Here is a 12382-nt window from a genome sequence, read left to right as displayed (position 1 = left end):
ATTTTAATAATAGGTGGTTAGTCACAATTTTTTAGGAATCTTGGCCGAATTGTGAATTTTTGCTTCCTATTTAGTGACACTATATATATAAAGAATGTAACATACACAACGAACATGAAAAAAAAAATTACCGAAGTCAGGATTAATAACCCTACACAGTTTATCTATAACAAGCTTATTAATACTAGTGTTATCAAACATAAAAGAACAAGTTTTACTATAACAATGATATTTTTTTTAAATTTGCATAAGAGCATTAAGATGTTATTAGCATTATGAGGAAATTCAATTATCTTAAAAAAAAAAAATTTTATGCATTACTCAAAGTAAATCTATGTAGTGTGTAGTTGCAGCTATATAATTCATTTTCTAATTAATGCATTCCCATAAATCCAAAGTAAACGATATAACATCAATATATTTATGTAAATGATAGATCAATTGATTCTTGATTTTGATGAAATAATCTAGAGTATTATTACAAAGAGTGTTCTATTTACAACAGCTTATATTTGTTGAAGATATTATTTTACGAATGTTGTGAAATGATCGTCATCTACCATGTTTAGCGACAACTCAGCACAAGCAACAAACTTTATCACTTCTTCATGAGTTTTTTCGTCTGAATACATCTATGTGCTAAGTCTACAGAATCAAAATCGGAACAATGAGTACTAAGTTGTAGTTATGTTTAAGATCCACCAACAAGCCAATGTTTGGCTGTACATTAAGGTAGTGATGGTTGGGTGGCTAGTACTGATACCCTTTCGTCATGCCAATCGTGTTTGACAATATTTACACACTATTTTACACTTTTGAACTCCGTCGACTGTACAACTCATTTGGATCCATTTAAAGTGTTCCTAACGCTTTGCAACTTTCTTCCCTTTTTTTTGGTTCATAAGAGTAAGCAACAAACTAATCAAAGATACCGAGAGTAAAGATATGTTGCTAAGAATGATTCTGATGTATCTATTCCACCATATGAAAGAATAACAAGAAATAGAGATAAAACCAAGTAGAGATGAATACTGTATGGTAGCGGCATGAAATTCTTTGACGTTGAATTAGGATATTCAGGAAGAACAAGTTGTTCCAGCTTGATACCATTAGAATTCCTGACTATTTGCATGGGAATAGGTTCATCTTCGAAGTATTTTTCCCTTCCAATATTTTTCTATTGGAGTTTTCCTTATTTATTTTATCGAGCATAATGATGCAAATAGGGTTTTAATGAGTTCTAATATGGGACATCAAACAGTTTCGCTTTATCGGCCCAAAAAATGCATTGTAGGAAATGGGTTAGAATGACAAGCAGCTCTACTACGAGTGAAAGGGAAAATGTAAAGACTACCATTAAAGCAGCCCAAGCGAGACTTACTATATCGATGGGAGTTACATCCCCTACCTCTATAAATATGAAGAAATTATTCCATTATTCCTTTCTAATAATAGTGAAATCAATGGTGCATAGTCAAAAAGGGATTCTGAACGAACACTATTGAGAAACCAATCCAATAAATGATTCTTTTGTTAATTGTAAAAGATTAAACACAAGCAAAATACGTTGTAACATCACAAGGGAATGGGATGATAATGGACAATTTCTATTTTGTTTTGTTACTCATTTTTTTTTATCATCACAATATCTTTCTCGTAGTTATTCTATTCCTGGCTATGGGGTCGATCGAATTTTTTAGAAATATTGGATATTTTCATAGAAAAGGAATTCTTTCGTCTCAAAATCTCAATAATATTCATTCCTTAAAGTGCTTCTTTCATTCATTTAGAGACACTTATTTTGAATTTGACCAATTGAGATATCTTAAAACAATATTTTTTTTTATTATTTCTTCATTAAAATTTGGAGTGAAATCTTAGTCTATTTCTGTATTCTTTCTAGATTCAAACAAAATCACAAATAAAATAGATTCATAGGCTTGATAGCTCGTATAGAACTCATTGGTGAAACAAATATTCGATAGATCACATAGAGCTGACAAGTGAGTTGGGTTGATTACCAATTCACAGATGAAAAAATGTCAAAAAATAAAGCATTCACTCATCTTTGTATCTTGCATCTATAGTATTTTTGCACTAAAGGATTTTTCTCTCGTTTACGAAAAGTATGGATTCTTTGGTTATTAATTGGTGGAATACTGGGCAATCTAAATTTTTTTTTGAATGATATTCAAGAAAAGAGTATTCTAAAAAAGTTCATAGAATTAGAGGAAATTCTCTTCTTAGACGAAATGATCAAGGAATACTCAGAGACCCATTTACAAAAGCTCGGTATAGGAATCCACAAAGAAATGATCTAATTAATCAAGATACACAATGAGGATCGTATCCATACAATTTTGCACTTCTCAACAAATATAATCTGTTTTGTTATTTTAAGTTGTTATTCTGTTTTTGATAATGAAGAACTTTGTTATTCTTAACTCTTGGGCTCAAGAGTTTCTATATAACTTAAGCAACACTGTAAAAGTTTTTTCAATTCTTTTATCAATGGATTTATATATCGGATTCCATTCACCCCACGATTGAGAACTAATTATTAGCTCTGTCTACAAAGATTTTGGATTTGTTCATTATGATCAAGTTATATCTGGTCTTGTTTCCACTTTTCCAGTCATTCTCGATACTATTTTAAAATATTGGATTTGTTGTTATTTAAATCGTATATCTCTATCGCTTGTAGTTATTTATCTTCAATGAATGTTGCACGTAAACACTGGCTATACAACTTGTTCGAAAAAAAAAAAAGGGTTGTCCATGTGGGTTGACCCAACTTGGTTTGCATGAAAATGAATTTTGAAAGGAGGAGTTGAAAATTAAATTTGAAAGTTGACATCTCTCAATCAATAACTTCTATATACACCCACTCCACAAAAAATAAAAATAATAATAATAATAAACAACCAACACTCATGGAAAAATTTGGGTTCTTTCAAAGAGTGAAAAATTAGATGTGGGTGGAGACTTGATTTTTAGGAATATAACAGATCAAATTGAGTTCTTAGATTGTGAACTACAAACCTCTTCCTTGATGATCGAGTTTTTAACCAAGAAGCGGGTACAAGACGATGTTGAAGGCAAGCAATTAATAGGCAAGTAATTCAACCTTGTTTTGGGACTTTCAAGTAAGTTTTACGACTTAAATTCAGTTAAAAGCATACAAGCACGTTTTACATTGGTATCAGAGCTTAAGTAGGTTCTTTTCTTGCTTAAACACATGCTAAAAATGTTTTAGAATGATTGAAATGCATGAATTCCAGTTTTCTTTGAAAGCTATAATGTTGTTAATGACAACTTTTCATGTATTCCATATAAATTCATGAAACTTATACTATATGTTCAAGATAATCTGTCGAACATATCTGCAAAATTTCACTTGATTTAGCTTTGTATTTTCGGATTAAAATCCCAATTTGAGAAAATCGAAACTTGATCGCATGATAACTTCATACACATTACAGTTAACGTTGCTTGCTTTATATAGTTGGATAGATCTTCTCAAGACCTTTGCAACAATATAAAGAACATAAAATTTGGCCTTGAATTAAAGAGGTTACAGCCTTCCAAGTTTTTAAGAAAAAACTGAAAAACTACCGATTTTGTGGAGATGATTAACAATAACAGTTTTTTTAATATCAATCTCGGCGAGGCCTCTCTCTATCCCAAACACAGCCTTAAAGATTGATGTTGTGAAATTTGACCACACATGAATTCAGAACATCGAAATTAATCGAAAAGACTAAACAAAAAAATTAGGGATCAAATTGTGGCACGTGGCACGCACCCGCCGCGACTATGCAGGGACGCTAATGCTCCCTGATTTTATTTTAATACTAGTGGTGTATCGGGCATTGCACGATGATTGTTATATTTTTGTAAGTTAATCTGTTAAAAAGACAAGATATTTTAAAAATTTTAAACATATACTTATGTAGACTTAGAATGAACAATTATAAATATACATTAAGTGGTAAACGATAAAGAGTGTTTATGGTCATAATGATTATGGTATCAATAAGAAACCAAATTTGAAGGAAAGATTATCAAATTCACACTGATCGAAAAAAAAAACAAAAACAAAAAAAGTTCATGTTGTTAAAACAATCTATTTCCTAACATCCAATTTCTATTAAATAGAAAATAAAAGGATAATAAGTTACATATTCAAATGCCATTGAAACACCAATATGTTTAAAATAAATAGAAAATCATATGGTACAACGTAAAATATTTAGCTACTATCATCACATCCAAGGAGACAGGAGAATTTGTAGAAATAGTTTCAAAGTTTTCTTCAGTAATTTTGTCGATGTCTTCAGCACTATATGTTTCTTTGTTGCAAAGTACATGTAAGAATGAAACACACCATCCTTGAAGATATGAAAGTGTCTTGATTGTGGTCTCTCGAGGTTTCGTAGCAAGCTTTGTCGCTAGTACAATCTAATATAGTCCAACAATAAGTTTTCCATAAGATAGGAAACAAAATAAAAAGGAGTTTGAACTATATAAATGAAAATTATATAATGTGCAACACCATCACCTTTCTCAACATAGAATTATATCATCCATCATGTGGAAACTATGTCAAAAAACATATAGGTGAGCTATGACTATGAAAAAAGTTTTACTAGCGGGAACTCGAAAGTCAATTGCATGAATAGGGTCAAGTTCAATGAGCTCTGCAAAGACAAATTGAGTCATCACAAATATTGCATGTCGATGAAACGATAAAATTACTTTAAAGTGGTAGGAGTTGATAGTATAAAAAAATGCGCCATAAGAACAAATACATCACAAAGGATTACAGGAAAGTAATTAATCAACTTCCCCAAATTCAGTTGCAATGTGTTATTCATAGTGAAAAGTAACTTGAGCAAGTTTTATCCGCAGAATTTTATGAAAAATTAATCAAAAAAATTTTAAAAAAATCTTTTAATGCATTCTCAATCTTATACTTTTTTTTGGAGGGGACAATAGAAGAAAAAAGCAAAGAACTGATATGAAAGTCTTTTGATACCCTGGGGAAGTTCATATGAAATGCAGCCATTATGGCAAAATGTAGGCAAGAGGTTTTTTATAAAAGTATAAGCCTTCAAACTGTTTGGAATAGTTTTAACCACAAGAATGCCATTCTTTTGAATGACGATGATATAAAACTCAACGAAGTTCAAATGTACGATTTCATTATATATGTTAATTAGAAATACTAAAACCAAATTTCTATAACGACTTTGTTCAAAATAAATAAAATGTACAAATTGAGTGCAAATTTGAAATAAAAATAACACAAGCAAATTAAAGATCCAAATCCTAATGGATTTACTTATGGGGTGTTCATACATAAGAAAACAAAACAAATGTTCGATAATCAGTAAACATGAAAGGTACAAATGAAAATGTACAATTCATGTAAGGAAGGCATAAAGTTGCAAGCTAAAAATATCTTGAAAATTCATTCAACCATATCTACCAGTACCACCACCATTGGCAACATGCTGCTTATGTCCCTCTTTATCGTACCTATCATATATCCTCCTATTTTCACCATCCAATAACACTATAAAACAAATCAAATTGCTTGCAATCATTTTACTCATCATGAATCCTAATTCAATTTAAAAATAGAAGTAAGCGATATGCCCTATATTCAAAAGCTAGCTATGAAATTTCTTCAACGCCATGATCCAAACATATCTATATCGTATCCACAATCAATGTTGTTAAAAGGAGAAAAAATATCTACAAAGAACTCTAGTTGACTATGCCAATGATTTTATATATATAAAAGAATCAACACGAACAATAAAATATGTCGTATTACACGTAATAGCCATTTTTATTTAATGAGATCTTATTCACATAATGTCAGAATTATGTTGGCTCATCAAATAAAGTGAAATGTATTCACAAAGCATTCTGTCAAAACAATTTGCAAAAGACGGCTAAGAGTTGTAAAGATCAAATCATTAAGTAAAAATACCCAAAAGAACCCAATTTTTCTTATTGTATAATTAGCTTAAATTTTATACTATAGACAGTAAGTTCTGAGGCCATATAAGTATACCAACATAAACTCCTTAAATTTTGCTAGCTTCTATTCGAACTCCAATCCCAATTGCAAAATATCCTTCTATAACCTATGTCAATTGTTTTTTACTTCAATGAAGAAATAAGTCATCAATATCACGAACTTTTCATTCATCCAACTAAACAAATTCTTCTATTCAGGTTACACTCTTTTTACTTACATTCTAGTCACAGAAGTTACAGTTCAAAAAACCTTACTAACATTAGCTACATGAAGAACTAATAGCATAAGCAGCAGAATTGTACTATAAAGGTAGATTTGATAAAGAATCTACAAAATAACATTTTACATTTCCTAAAGAGGTGTTGACATTACACAGGGAAACAATAGCAAGTAATTTATTAATTGATGATAGTAGGTAGAAATTAAGCGGAAGAAAGAGAGACTAAAAATGGAAAAGTAAGATGTATACTAAAAACTCATCCTCAATCCCAGGCATAAGAGTAAGCAACATTGAATACGGTTATACTATTCACCAAATCAGTTGAATTCAGAGCAATATGACCACTAAAGATTCAGACTTTTTATAATATAAAGCAAATCAAACAGTCTCAATTAAATTATAACCAGACCCACATGATTAAAATCTATAAAATAAACGTACCTTAGCTAAACAATGTCCCATTTTTTATGGTGAAAATGAAATTTCAACAGCAGTATCCTGAAAGATAAAACAATTACATAAAATATTCCAGACTAATACGCTAAAATTGGAAATACCAACCGCAAAGGCCAAGGAATCATCCTCGATTGAGCATGAAATTTAAAACATTTACTTAAATACCAGAATCAATCAATCAGAAAATGTATAAAACGGAAAACCAGAACTTTCTATTCTCATTTGAAAAGGAAAATTAGCTCGAGTTGTCAAAAAATATAGGCAGGCGGCGAGTGCGATAGTAAATCCAAAAACCTAGACTTACATCGACGACGTTTTGAAGCTTCCAAGAAATGGGAACCAATCTTTCATTTTGTATTCTTTCATTTCACCACCAGACATTCAAGATTCAGATTACTTCCCTTCAGTAGCTAATAAATGAAAGTATTCCCGAGAGGTCTTTCACTCTTAGCGTTCCAGCAAAAGAATAATGAAAAACTTTGGTGAAATTAAACAAAAAATCGTGGGAGAAAGAAATAGAAAAGAGAAAAGAAATAAAGAGAAGATTTGCACATTACAAATGATTGTCTGGGAAGAGGTATGGGAGGAACTGTGGACAATGGAGATTGACCGAGAGAAGAGAAAGAAATCCTATGAAAATGCAATGACATGATGTTAGAGAAAAGATGAGGGATAAAATTGGTAGAAAATGTATGACGCCTTATGAATAGTGGCAACAAGTTCTCTCTTATAAGATTGTAGGGATCATGCAACTCCATCGAATGCTTTTTAAGAAAGACCTAAGACATTAAATCTGTTAGCAACTAAACTTTGAAATAAATTGGCAAAGGACAACCGTGCCTATTTTTTCATCATTTTCGTGCATAGGATTTGGTAGACCAATGGCACTACATTTTAAAAATGGAATATGAAGAAAATTTGCTTACTGGGTGACGCCAAAACATATCTTTAGACCTTTGATCCACATTCCATTCTCACATCATTGCTTTTTCCTGAAAGAGAGAATAAATATGAGTATTATATGTGTAAAAGAGTGGTGTGAAGTGTCTGTAAGTAAAACTGAAATTTAAGAATTATAAATTGAGAAAAATAACGTAATGTAATAAATGTTGGTCTAGAAATTCACCACTCAATGTGAAATCACGCTGGAGCATAAAGTTTAAACCTCTTCCAAAGTAATCATCACTAAGTTTAGAAAAAATTCACACGAAAGAATAACATAATTTCAAAGAATAATCAAATACGTTGATAGAAAATTTATTGTTTGTTTGAGCTCTATAACGTTCATTTTATAGCTACAAATAACAGAAAAGTTTTCTATGAACATATTTAATTGCTCTTTTAAATTATGGTAAACTTTTTAGGAGAGTTCTTTCCAAATTTAGTGATAAATGCTTTGAAAAAGGCTCAAGCATTATTGTTACTTTTATACTCTTTAGATATATAGCTATAGAAAAAATGTGTAGCCTGATTAACTAAATGGAAGTATAAGAATAAAAGCGCAACTTAAATAGAAATAGAGAGGAACAATTACATAATAGAGCAAAGATTAAGCGAGACTAAACCTCTTTAGGTGCACGAAGATATAGTCTTGAAAGTTAAATGTACAAACGCGAAAGGAAACCTAAAAAATTTGAGTTAGGGTAAAATATTCTTCATATAGACCCAGAATATATTGTTTAGGTTGCTCCGAAGACATTAAGCAAGAATTAAAATTTATAATAAAGAATGTTCTAGAAGCATTTAAACTATTTACATACCGAGAATAATTTTAGCAACATGGATGCCAGCTTTCGAACAATGATGATACATTCGAGCTACGAACTTGAAATGTAGGATTTCATTATGTACGTTACATATACGCACAAACCAATTCTGTACTGATTTTATTAAAGTGAATCAAAAACCACGAATTTAGTGCAAACTTGAAGTAAAAATAAAATAGGCAAATTAGAAAGTCGAATTCCAATAGATTTAGTTATAAAATGTTTATACACAAAGAGGAAAATAAATGTTCGATAATAAGTAAACACGAAAGCTACAAATGAAAGTGTAAAATTCATATAAGGGTCCAACTTCCATCATCGCGGCATACTTTGTACACCATGAACATGGGGACTTCATCGTTTATAGGTTCAAAGGCACATGTGTTACCCATTCAAAGTCATTTCTCGTTAACATAGTCTGCCCAAACTACAGAAATCATCGCACAGATCCATTTGTTCTTAGATTTGTACGCACGACCAATTACGATGTGAATAAACATGGATTTGAACATTCTGGACAAACAATGGTAGATACACTCTAGCGAATATCCTACGTACATACTACAAAGTAAATTAACAAATCTATGAATGGTAGAACTTAGAATTAAGCGATAACGATAGATATGACAATGTTGTATGTAGTCTAGAAAACATTTAAGTTAAAGAAAAGCTCACAATTGTTCTATGACCATTGCAATTAGCTTCCAATGTTACTCGGAAGACAGGATTACCAATACGTGAAGTCTCTAAGTTAAATGTATTTGACTCAAACGTTACTTCCATGCCTGAACAAATCAGCCTTAATGTTCTGGTCTTCTCCCCAAAGCAGCTCAATTTCTGTGTATTAATCCCAGCTGCTGCCGTCTATTTGTGTGTATGTAAATATAACAATTGCTGGCAGCTTCAATTCCTCCTCTCGATTTCTGTATGCATCTCTCCCGATTTTCTGTGCTATTGAGCCTCAATAATTGACCCCAAAGTGGAGTCCAATTTGCTCCCTAGTTCGGTCTGCTCCCTCGTTCGGCTCCCCCCTCCCTCACTGCTGCTCGACATAATATTTATACTACAAAAACAACATATAAGTATTTAAAAGAATCATTGTACAAAGAACTCTAAAGAAATTAGTAAACAAATCTACAATAGAAAGTCGATTAATTTGTAGATTAATTATTTTTAAAAAGTCTATGACCAAATTTCCAAAAAGTAGAAATTAAAATATGACCTAATGCTGATGCCATATGTTTTCATACCAATTTTACTCTCTTTATCCTCTTAAACACCATGCTATTGCATTCTTGCAGGGATTTCTTTGTCTTGTGTCGGTCATTTTCCATATTTCCACGCTACCTCTCATTGATGTTGTTTTGCTCACTGCTTTGACTTTGTTCGAAGTTGTAATTTAAGAAAAATATTTATGTTCTAATTACGCAATGCTTTATTTTTCTAAGTATTATGTGTACTAAAGAATTGAGTAGAGTAGGCATTGATAGAAACATAGGAATATGGGTCTCATTTCGTAGATCACGTGAATTTATATAAATTGGGTTCATGGAAAAGTTGTCTTGAATGATTATGTCAAGTTCGTGTGGTTGAAATGAGACCTATGTAATTATTTAATATTATATCAATTCTAAACCCCACAATGCTCCTTATCTTCTCATTTTCTCAAACTATCAATAGTTTTTTTTTTTTTTTTTTTTTTTTACATGAGTTTAGAATGAAAAAAAAATGTTCCACTAATGTCACACACACACACATACACATGTACTACAAGAAATAAGAACCATTATCTGCAGAAATTGAAGAAATTTTTTTTTTTTTTTTTTTTTTTTTTTTTTTTTTTTTTTTTTTTTTTTTTTTTTTTTTTTTTTTTTTTTTTTTTTTTTCCCACAATTCCCCTTTTTTTCTTTTTTTTTAAAAATAAAAATTTTTTTTTTTTTTTTTTTTTTTTTTACATGAGTTTAGAATGAAAAAAAAATGTTCCACTAATGTCACACACACACACATACACATGTACTACAAGAAATAAGAACCATTATCTGCAGAAATTGAAGAAACAAAAAGAGAAATGAGTCAACTTGCATGGAATAATTTATCAATTTCATTATAAGACCATCAAGGTGATGGGATATATATATAACACAATTTTATCTATGCACATACTTGTTACGTTAAATATGAGGTAAACAAATGTATGCAACTACTAAATTTAATACCAGGAAAGTGTAAGAAAAAAAATTCGTTATTTTCATTTTATGAGTTTCCCTTTAGAGTTACTATACTATTTATGCAGGGTCATAAACATACTGAGACCTCAACATATTTTCACATGCTATCAATGAATCAATATTTTCCCCATTTTCCTTCATTATAATGAAATCAATCAATTACAACTATAACTCTGAATTCCAGTAAAATATAAACCCAAACCTCTAAATAGCAGAAGAAAGAGGAAAACATAGAAAAATAGTGAAGCCTAATGGTAGGGGGTGTTCGGGGGATGTATGTCCGGAGCTCGACCAAAAGTATAAGGATGCCATTGAAGCGCTCGAAGGTGGTGGACAAAGGAACGCAACCAAATTGCACATGCATAAAGCCAATTCTACATTTGACAGATGAAAAACGAATTCTGTTTCTGAAGTAAATTAATCAATAACTACAGCTCTGAATTCCATAGAAATACAATGCATTCCAAATTTAACCAAAACCCCAACCTCTGAATATAGCAAAAGGGAAAACATACGAAAATGGTAAAACCTAATGCTATGGGGTGTTCGAGGGACGTCTGTCTGGAGCTCAACGAAATGTATAAGAACCATTGAAGCGGTCGAAGGTGATATATGAGACATGGCAAACAAAGGAAGGCAACCAAATCACACATGCACTAAGCCAGATCCACATTAGACAAATAGAAAACAAATTTAGCTTCGAATTTCAGGGAGGAAAAAGCAAACCATGCAGCAAAAAAAAAAATCTTTCGAACCTGGAACTACACAGTGAAATCAAACAAATATACCTTCGATCTATAGCAAAGATCTACATTACTTACCCAAGGAATTTTTCTCAACAATTCTTTCGGTTGATCTACAATGAAAATTTCAAACTCTTGCAAAAGAAAAAAAATAGAGGGTTAGAACCTACAAGCGAAGAAAGCAGTGAAAAAAAAAAGAGAAGATCCTGCAAAATTGGAACCACACAGTAAAATTGAACCAACATACCCTCGACTAAACTACCTGATAAGATCCGATTCCAAAAAACCAGCGTCAAATAATCGAGGGTTTTCGTCAATTGCAGATAAAGAAAATAAAAAAGGAAAATCAGAGAGAAGAAATGAGCAGATCGATGGCGGGAAATACAGCTTAATGGCTTAAATTGAAGGAGGATTTTCTAAATTAGTCTAAGAAATAAAAACATTTGAAAATTAGCCTCCAAACAATCAATTTTCCAAAAATATCCTTAATAAAGATATTGCAACCAAAGCCACTACAATGTCTAAAAACTTTCAAATAGGTCCTCAAGAAAATATAGATCATAAATTTTTAATAAATCTAGATCCAAATATTATACAAAATTTTATTGATCTAAAAATCTATACAGAAAACGAATTAATCTATTTAGAAGAAGATCTGAAGACTTCTTTATAGAATATTTAGACCCAAAAATAAAAAATAAAAATGATTCCATAGATAACGAAGCAATCAAAATGGAAAAAGACATATATAAATTAATTCTTAATTTAAGAAGGAGAATTGAAAAATTAAACATAATTATTCAAGAAAAAGTATTAATAAAAAATAGTGAATTTTATAAATTCTATTGTGACATTTTAAATACTTATGAAGAATCTAATTGGCTCAAAAATATTAACCCCTCCGCTGCACACTCCGA

The 12382-nt window shown here is 30.9% G+C and overlaps 1 long non-coding RNA gene across 1 annotated transcript; it reads right to left on the bottom strand.

Annotated features, from left to right (window-relative positions):
• Positions 1-4139: 4139 nt before the first annotated feature.
• Positions 4140-9283, bottom strand: LOC111380676. Its single transcript, XR_002700215.1, has 4 exons — positions 8294-9283; positions 7655-7720; positions 6714-6770; positions 4140-4461 (listed from the first exon to the last, which is right to left on the bottom strand). It is a non-coding gene; the product is annotated as an uncharacterized LOC111380676 (long non-coding RNA).
• Positions 9284-12382: the final 3099 nt, after the last annotated feature.

This window comes from Olea europaea, unplaced genomic scaffold (assembly GCF_002742605.1).
Source record: "Olea europaea var. sylvestris unplaced genomic scaffold, O_europaea_v1 scaffold2180, whole genome shotgun sequence".
Lineage (NCBI taxonomy): Eukaryota > Viridiplantae > Streptophyta > Magnoliopsida > Lamiales > Oleaceae > Olea > Olea europaea.
This window is presented reverse-complemented; position numbering and strand designations above follow the sequence as displayed.